This window comes from Eptatretus burgeri, chromosome 16 (assembly GCF_056783735.1).
Source record: "Eptatretus burgeri isolate ZD-2024b chromosome 16, Ebu_testis_v1, whole genome shotgun sequence".
Classification (NCBI taxonomy): Eukaryota; Metazoa; Chordata; class Myxini; order Myxiniformes; family Myxinidae; genus Eptatretus; species Eptatretus burgeri.
The window spans coordinates 10,240,956-10,251,008 of NC_140976.1; the positions used below are offsets into that span (position 1 = coordinate 10,240,956).

The 10,053-nt window shown below is 42.6% G+C and overlaps 1 long non-coding RNA gene across 1 annotated transcript; it reads right to left on the reverse strand.

Moving 5' to 3' along the window:
* Positions 1–838: 838 nt before the first annotated feature.
* Positions 839–9,287, reverse strand: LOC147010493 (uncharacterized). The gene is made up of 2 exons (XR_015052120.1): positions 2,737–9,287; positions 839–2,075 (listed from the first exon to the last, which is right to left on the reverse strand). It is a non-coding gene; the product is annotated as an uncharacterized LOC147010493 (long non-coding RNA).
* Between the last annotated feature and the right edge of the window lie 766 nt (positions 9,288–10,053).

Here is a 10,053-nt window from a genome sequence, read left to right on the forward strand (position 1 = left end):
CCCTCAGTTGGGTTTGCTTTCCATGAGGCAAAGGCAAGTTGTTTCAGGACAACTGTCTTGCCACAAGCTTCAGTGAACAAGAGGGTGGGATGTTGGGTAGGACAACTGAAGACAAGAGGGGATAAATCTGTGCATGAGGGAGAGCAAGTTTCTTTGAAAGAATTCCCAAGATGAGTTGATGTTGGAGAAAGTAGCAATAGGAAAAGTCTACAAGTTTGATGGCTGCTTGGAGACCCTGCCAGTCGGCTTGAGTGAAATGCTAGATTCGACGGCGGTGAGGTGGTTCTCTGATAATAGCCAGAGAGATGTCCACTTTGACAAGGACGTGGTTAGAAGAACCGATTGGCGTGGAGGAAGAGCAGCAGATATTGTCATGGAAATTTGTCAAAATTAGATTCAGAAGAGATGGAGTACCATTGGTTGAGACCCGGGTCGGGAAGTTGACCGATTGAGTCAACCCCAATGAGTCGCAGAAAGCTTTTGCTGAAGTGCCATGACAGGTGAGAGAGGTACCCACACCTAGCCAACTGGCGTGATGACAATTGAAGTCGCCGCATATGAGGAAAAGTGAGTTTGGATTAGACGATAGAAGTTGGTCCATGTTTTCGAATAGTGAGGTGTAGATGGAGTCATCACTGTTTGGTGGACGGTACAGTACACATATAAACATGAGGTGGGGAGTTGATGTGGATTTTTTAAACCCACCTTGTTGTGATCGTTGTCCTCCTGAAGGATTCTAACCGGCCGATTGTGGAATCCTATTTGACTTCAGACAGAGTTTATCGTTTGTCCGATTTGATTATAAAATCCTACAAAAAAAACCCTATCGACACTGATAAAACTGATGTCCACACAAGTCCTTCCTTGTGAAACAATTTATTTCCTAATTTAATTATACACCAAAAACTTCTCACCCTTGTACAATGAACTTAAAAAAATCCCCATTTGTTTGCAATATTATTCTTACTTTAGTTAACAGTTAGACCAACCCGATTCAATTCACTTCTACATTACATCAGAGAGTTTTATTCTAACTTGGTACTTGGTCAGTTCCAAGGAGTACAAGCCACTGAGAAACTATACTTCCTCACGTGCTTGTACGCCAAACTTTTAGATTTCAAACCATTTTATACTTCCATGAGAGAGAGGTTGGGGGATATTCACCCAGACTGTAGACGTGTCCTTTAGACGAAAAGCCACTTTGTACATTTTCTAAGCAAAGGTTCATTTATCAGCTCAGTCACTCTGCTCCAGAACAACACATTTCTTATCATTTAGGGCAAAAGTCTTTTGGCCAGAAATGACAGCCAATTCAATTTGCAGCATAAAAGTTACATTTCTGAAACTCCATTTGTTACAATTTAAAATACATTAATATAAATTTTTCCCCCACACTCCCCCGTTTTTTTTTTTTTAAGGAAAATTTGAATAATTTTTCTTACACATGATTACCATGTCCCACTCCTGAAGGAGAAAAGATTTCCATTATTCAAGTTCAATCAACAATGGCAGCGTGTGCTCATATCAGAAAATGAGTGAGTTTCCATTTAATTTATGGCCTGTTCATCAGCATGTGTTACACATTGGAAACATGCAACCCGAAGTCAGAAGATAAACAGGTCAGGGTGTGGATAGAGCGGCACCCAACGGGAAACACAATCGAAGCACTCCTTGAGCTGAGGAGAAGGTAGATGTGGGCAAGTACAAGTTTGGGCCGGACACTGGGTTGAAGGAGCGCAGTGTGGAACTCCAGGCCTGTCGTACATTGAAGCAACCACAGCAAGTTCACGATGTATTTGCAGAGCGGCAATCGAGAGTGTGGCTGAGAACATTCCTCCACGCAGGCACCACACAACGCCGACGTTAAGACTTTGCTCAACCTTCACCTCAGTGGGTTTTTTCTTTCTTTTCCCACATTGCTCCATCTTATCTCCTCAGGAAGGGGAGGCATAATTATGTGTTGAATGCTCAATCACCAAAATCTGGGTTCTCCCATCGTCCAATCTTTGTGTGGAATTTCATTCCAAAGTTCATTTAGATGAAATCGTACATTGCTTCAAAGACTGCTTTCAACACTCCGAAACAAACAAAGCATCAAGTAAACACCAATCAATAAACGTCATGGGCACATGTAGTTCTACAAGACTAACAAAGATTGTTATGGAAGCATTTAACTTGCATTATCTGTCATATCAATATTTTAATCCCTTTCCTTGTTATTTCCCAAAACAACATGCTAAAATATGCAGAAATCCCAGTTGTACGTATACTCAAAACATCCATCTCATTTGCTATTTCCATCGACATTTTAAATCTCTGACATTTCTCCATCTATCCACTTCTCTCTCACCAAAACAGCAAACATGCTGCCATTTTTCCAACTCACATCCACAAACCATCTATCACTTCCTCCGACCTTCTCAATTACGAATCCATTTTCTTTTATCAAAACAAATAAATCATTTTAAACAGTTGTTCAAAAATTGTCAAATCACTTGTCAAATCTGTTATCAGGCGAATATCATTTATATTGCAGCTCAAACACTCTGTCTAAACATGCAGCTTCACCCTCCACAATCTTTATCCCAGTCTTGGAAAAGCATCTTAAACTTCAGACTAATAAACATCCAAACTCTCTTAAACAACTTTTGGTCAAAACAATAAAATATTTCCATTTAAAATCCATAAATGAAAAATTTAATCTTCAGCATCTATCAAATTAAATCATGAATTTACCTTGACTGAATCGATCAAAGGGTTACACTCGGTTGTTTGCCATTGCCTTCCCAGCACAAGTTCAGGTAACCTCAACATTCGCAGACGAATAAAACAATATTTCAACGTCCATCCGAGGGAATCATCTATTATCTGTGAATCGCCCCATGTGCTAAACATCATCAAATCATTAAAATCATTCCAAATCACGTTTCTACATTTAAATCACATACAGTATATCCACATTCACAATTGTTATTTCACAATTTATTCAAAATCCCGATGGTTGTAAAATAAAACTTCAACACTTTTTCCTAAATGGACTTCACTTTAAACATTCAGTAGAGAGGGTGCACCACAAACACCAAGGAACAGGAAGTTCTCTCCACATCCGGTGGGAAGAAAAAGGGAAAAACTCTGACAGGCAAAACCCACAGTTTGCATTACTCTGTCATGGCTTCAACACATACACTAAACAGCATTGCATCCCATAGACTCGCGTGTGATCACGTGACTCAATACCAATCACATTTCTATCTCATCCTCTTGAATCTGCATATGAATCGAATTTCACACCTAAAGCAAAGGCTCGAACAAAGACTCAGTGTAACGATAGGCCACCCCCCACAGATCGAGTGGAGGGGGTCTCACACAGTGGAGTTTGCGACCTTCGCGTGGAAATACAACGCAAAGAATGTATAACATGCCATTTCAAACAGACCCACAGCTCAACTCAGCACGAGTTAAAATATCGTCAAAATCCCAACAGAACACGTTTCATTGCAGTGAATATTGGAATCGCACAAGTTTCATTTTTTTTTTTTACTCTCAGGAACACATGCATCTCAATGCAAATCACCAACCATGCTCCCAGCTGGTTAATCGTCTCCTGCACTCTACAAAATGTTTCGTGCAAATCATTGCATTTACAAATCTGTAAAACCTACACACAATATAATATAACAACCTCACTGCCAACAAACTTCCAGTGAGTTCAATGAACAAAAAGTAACTTATAACTCTTACAAACAGGTAACTTACAATGTTTATCTATTTTAACCCTATCTCGGCGTCTCAGCCGTGTCCTCGGCCTCTCTCTCTCACAGCTGGTCCGTATCAATGCAAACATGTGGCATGTCGCTTCATCATGCCCATTTCATTACGCATCTGGCTCCTCAACGAGCCTCTTCTTGTCATCTGACTCCTCTTCTTCTCCAGCACTTTTCTAAAACAACTACAGTACTTATTGTTTACTTTAAAACGGACTCCCTCCGCCGGATCCTCTTCTTTCTCTCAATAAAATTATCTGACAATGAACTTTTCTTTGTTCGAAATGCGTTACCTGCTGAGAGCGCTCTCCCTTACCTTCGCTCAAGCACTTGTCGTTCCTCCAGGCACTGCCTCCGGCAGATTAAGCACCTCCGGTCACGAGCACCGCACCAACGTCGGTTCGAATCCGAGTCACGGCACCAACTGACGTGGATTTTTTAAACCCACCTTGTTGTGATCGTTGTCCTCCTGAAGGATTCTAACCGGCCGATTGTGGAATCCTATTTGACTTGAAACAGAGTTTAACGCTTGTCCGATTTGATTATAAAATCCTACAAAAAAACCCTATCGACACTGATAAAACTGATGTCCACACAAGTCCTTCCTTGTGAAACAATTTATTTCCTAATTATACACCATACACTTCTCACCCTTGTACAATGAACTTAAAAAATCCCCATTTGTTTGCAATATTATTCTTACTTTAGTTAACAGTTAGACCAACCCGATTCAATTCACTTCTACATTACATCAGAGAGTTTTATTCTAACTTGGTACTTGGTCAGTTCCAAGGAGTACGAGCCACTGAGAAACTATACTTCCTCACGTGCTCGTACTCCAAACTTTTAGATTTCAAAGCATTTTATACTTCCATGAGAGAGAGGTTGGGGGATATTCACCCAGACTGTAGACGTGTCCTTTAGACGAAAAGCCACTTCGTACATTTTCTAAGCAAAGGTTCATTTATCAGCTCGGTCACTCTGCTCCAGAACAACACATTTCTTATCATTTAGGGCAAAAGTCTTTTGGCCAGAAATGACAGCCAATTCAATTTGCAGCATAAAAGTTACATTTCTGAAACTCCATTTGTTACAATTTAAAATACATTAATATAAATTTTTCCCCCACAGAGTGGTGGGGAAGCCGTAGCCAGTGGTATTCCTGGGGGTGTGGGGGAGTGAGGCAGTGCATGGTGAGTGAGGAATAGAGTCTTTGATGAAGAGAGCAACTCTTCCACCAGGACTAGGCTCAGGTCTGTCATACTGGAGGAGGGAGTAAACAGGGAGAGATACTTGGGAGTCAGACACGTCTTGGGGGAGGAAAGTTTCTGTTCGGCAGATCATGTCTGGTTTGTCAGTGGCAACCTATATGGAAAGATCTGAAAGGTTTGAGCGAAGGCCCTGGATATATGAGGTCCACTCTGTTAATGAAGAGGGAGGGGAGGAGGCATTGGGTGCAGGGGGTGGGAGGGGAGGGTGACAGACAAGGGACGAAGGGTGGAGGTAAGGAGTGTTGTGAAAGTGTGGGGATTGCAGAATAGCTAGGGGAGGGGGCCGGATGAGGAGGAGAAAAGGCTCTGTGGTGCTGGGGGAGAGGGGGGACAAGAGAGGGGGAAGAAGGCAGTTGAGGATTTGAGGAGGTGGAGTGAAGAGATGGAGGTGAGAGGGCAGTGGAAGGAGGAAGCTTTGTGGATGAGAGGGGGCAACTTTGAGGATGAGTGAGGGGGGTGAATAGTGGGAGAAAGGTGAGGGGGGAGTTTTTGAAAGAGATGAGAGGGAAGCTTGGAGGGAGAAGAATGGGATGGTTGCTTTGAGAGTGGGGGGTGAGAGGGGTGAGTTGGCACTGAAGTTGGAAAAAAGAATGGTTGATGGAAAGCGAACATTCATTGCAAACTGGGTTTTTTTTTTTAAGTCTTAGGTCAGAGATGCGATGAAACACGTTTCTTGATGGATGCAATAAAGGCGAATCCAGAGAATGGAGAGAAGAAACGCTGTAACAGTTGAATTTTTTAGGCAAGGTATGAAGGAGAGTTCGAATTGAGAGCAGTCTGTTTAAATAGTATAAAGAGTGGTGCATTATGATACAGTAATGAGAACCACATGTGTGAAAGAGGAAGATGAAGCATTATAAGAGATCATTATTATTATTATTATTATTATTATTATTATTATTATTATTATTGTTTGAGAGAATTTTAATCAGATTAGGTTATGGAAGTGCTGTAGAAAAAAATTGTGAGGTGAATGGTGAAATTGGATTGATAAACGCAGGGGGAAAAACAGATCACGTGGTTATGGGAGAAGCACTTGGCTCTGGGAGGTGTATAATCAAAAGTGAAATTATTTATTTAAAATAAGGATTGCGTAACATTCGGAAAAGGGAAGGTTGAAGTAAAATCGTGGAAGTGTGTGGTGAATTTGGACGGTAAACGCAGTGTGAAGCTGCTGGGTCGATGAAAAGTACCAGGAGAGGTAGAGAGAGACACGTGGTTGCAGGAGGTGTAGAGATCAAAAGGATAGAAGGAAGATTATTATTTTTTGATGTATTTTTGAAGAACAGGTCAGATTCGGGAATTGAAGGTTGTAGATCGGAATAGATCGTGAAGGTAATGGTGAAAGAGGGTCAGCTCAGTCAGCATACCAATAAAGATGGTATGCCGGCAGGAAGAAGAAGATGAAGAATAAGAATCGAGACTTGTGAGTGTGCAAGGAGAAAGGTAGTTTTTTTAATTTAAGACAAGAAATTGAGGGTTTAGTTGGGAGGGATGGGGGACGTTGGGAAAGTGGGGAAGATAGAAATTGAAGATAATGTGGAGAAAATACAAATAAAGACGATCGTACACAGAGGGGAAGGATGAGTCGGCCTCAAGCACTCGGTAAGACAAGGTCGACGAAAACTCACAAAATAGCACGATTTTTAAAACAAAACTGAACTAGGAAACACACAGAAACATGTAGGTGAGAAAATAAACAGTGAAAACGGGGACAGATAACGACCGGAAACTTAACTTTGAGATCGACAGTAGAGAACCCTGAAGGAGACCTGCCGACGCTCCAAACCAGGAACCGGAAGTGGGAATTGAGGTAAACGTCGTGTGTTGAGGTGAATTGAGGTAAACGTCGTGTTGAGGTGAAGACGTCGCTAGATGGCGCTGTAACCACGTCACTGTCCCTATCCCGATTTGTCTCCATGTCCACATCGATGCTCCTGTCCTTGTCCTTCTCCATGTTCATTCCACGTCTGTGATCCTGTCGCCTGTCCGTCCATGCAAGATGTAGTATTTTATTGAATCCTTGTGATACCACATGCTGAATGAAGCCCCTCATAACCAGAGAATGTAAATTGTACATCCTCCAAGGGCCATTGTTCTTCTTCTTTGTTGGGGGGGGGGGGCAGAGTCGAGTGCATAGTCATGTGGGAGGTTTTTTTTAACGTGTGAACAGCACGAACCTCACTTGGTCATGGACGTTTGGCATTTCAGGTCGTTCGTTGGTGTGCTGTGGTACGAAGTGACGACGCTCGTTGTTCTCGTGTAAATGAGGTGTGCCCGTGACGTAGTTGGTGCTGTAAATGTTTATTCCTTTCACAGCTCTTGACGCCATTGAAAAGCAAATTGTGCGACGCAATGTCCACGTTCCGCACCTGCTGCCAGGTGTACCTTGCACTTGCACGGCCACAAGAGCCAGAACCTCAGGAGAGCGAGAAAAACATTCGGGATAACGAGATGGCAATAGTATCACGATTCACGGGACATCTGTTTCTACAAGCACATTGGTTCTGGGACAAACCCCTGCCCTCTTACGTACGTAATAAATAGTCACAAACATGAGACACGTCTGGTGGTCGAATGGCAGCTTAGCTGCCGGGGTCGCTATCATTTCTTGAAGCACAACTGTGTCGCTGATGCATTGCCCCTCTACCAGTACACACACTGGAACTGGTACTCATTTTGCCGACCTCGGAAGGATGACAGGCTGAGTCAACCCCCTGGTGTATTGATTCAGTGGCCGACGGGGCTTGAACTCAGGAGCTAGGATCCCAAGCCTCCACCCTAACCACTGACCAAACACCAGGCTTGAGACACGTCTTCTCCAGTGGAGAACCGCTTTCCACTCCGGGAAGTTTAGAATTGCTTAATGTTTAATAATAAAGTGTAAAGTGTTTAATAATACATCCATACCAGAGCGATTTGTTCTTTCGTTTAGAGGAAGTACACAGACATGCACTCTGTCCAATGTTCCAATGGAAGACTTTCACTTGTTGAGAAGCTGTTCCAGAAATTTTGGAATTCAATTTAGTTTTCCATCTCCCTCATTGAAACTGCATTTTTTGAAACTGTGGCCCAATCACTTGATTGGACAATATTTAGAAAGAAACACACCTTTCCATATGAGGTACCACAGTTGACAGTTCATGTCAGAGCAGAAACTCCACCATGGAGTCCAAGGAACTGTCCGTATAACTCAGAGATAGAATTGTGAGGAGGCATAGATCTGGGGGAAGGGTATAAAACAATTTCTCGAGTGTTGAAAGTTCTCAAGAGCACAGTGAGCTCCATTATTAGGAAATGGAAAGAATGTGGAACTACCCAGACTCTTCTTAGAGCTGGCCGTCCGACGAAACTGAGCAACCGGGCAAGAAGGACCTTGGTCAGGGAGGGAAGAAGAACCCAAAGACCACACTGACAGAACTACAGAGTTCCTTGGCTGAGATGGGAGAACCTGCCGGAAGGACAAGAGTCTCCGCAGCACTTCACAAATCTAGACTTTATAGGAGAGTAGCCACACAGAAGCAACTCCTGAGAAAAAGGCACATGACAACACACCTGGAGTTTGCAAAAAGGCATGTGAAAGACAGAGCATGAGGCAAAAGATTCTGTGATCTGATGAGATGAAAATTGAACTATTTGGCCTGAATGCAAAACGACATGTCTGGTGGAAACCGAGCACAGCTCATCACCATTCTTATACTATCTCTATCATGAAACATGGTGGTGGCAGCATCATGCTCTGGGGATGCTTTTCAGCAGTAGGGCCTGGGAGACTTATAAGGATGGAGGGAACAATGAATGGAGCCAAATACAGGCAAATCCTTGATGAGAACCTGCTTCAGAGTGCAAAATACCTCCAACTGTGGCGAAGATTTGCGTTCCAACAGGACAATGACCAAAAGCATCCAGCCAAAGCAACACTGGAATGGCTTCAGCACAAGAATGTGAGTGTCCTTGAGTGGGCTATCCAAAGCCCAGACTTGAATCCCATTGAGAATCTGTGGAAAGACTTGAAGATTGCTGTTCACCGACGCTCCCCATCCAACTTGACAGAGCTGGAGCAAATCTGCAAGGAAGAATGGGAGAAAATCCCCAAAACCAGATGTACAAAGCTGATACAGACATACCCAAGAAGACTCGAAGATGCAGTTGCTGCCAAAGGCGCTTCTACAACATATTGACTCAGGGGGTTGAATACTTATTGACGCAAAACATTTCAGATTTAAATTTTTAATTTGTGAAAATTCCCCAAAACTTGTTTTCCCTTTGTCATTATGTGGTATTTTGTGTAGATCGGTCACACACACACACACACACACACACACACACACACACACACACACACACACACACACACACACACACACACACACACACACACACACACACACACACACACACACACACACACACACACACACACACACACACACACACACACACACACACACACACACACACACTGAATCCATTTTGAATTCAGGCTGAAACAACAAAACATGACAAAAGTCAAGGGGTGTGAATACTTTCTGAAGGAACGGTATACAAATGACCATAGATCTGACAATAAGCGATCTGTATTTGGGAAGTAGATTACACAGCAGATCTGAGAATAAGTGATCTGTATTTGGGAAGTAGATTACACAGCAGATCTGAGAATAAGCGATCTGAACTCGGGAAGGAAATTACACAGTAGATCTGAGAATAAGGGATCTGTATTAAGAAAGTAGATTACTCAGTAGATCTGAGAATAAGCGATCTGAACTCGGGAAGGAAATTACACAGTAGATCTGAGAATAAGCGATCTGCATAAGGGAAGTAGATAACACAGTAGATCTGAGAATAAGCGATCTGTATGAGGGAAGGAGATTACACAATAGATCTGAGAATAAGCGATCTGTATTAGGGAAGTGGATTACACAGTAGATCTGAGAATAAACAATCTGTATTAGGGAAGTGGATTACACAGTAGATCTGAAAATAAGGGATATGTATTAGGAAAGTAGATTACACAGTAG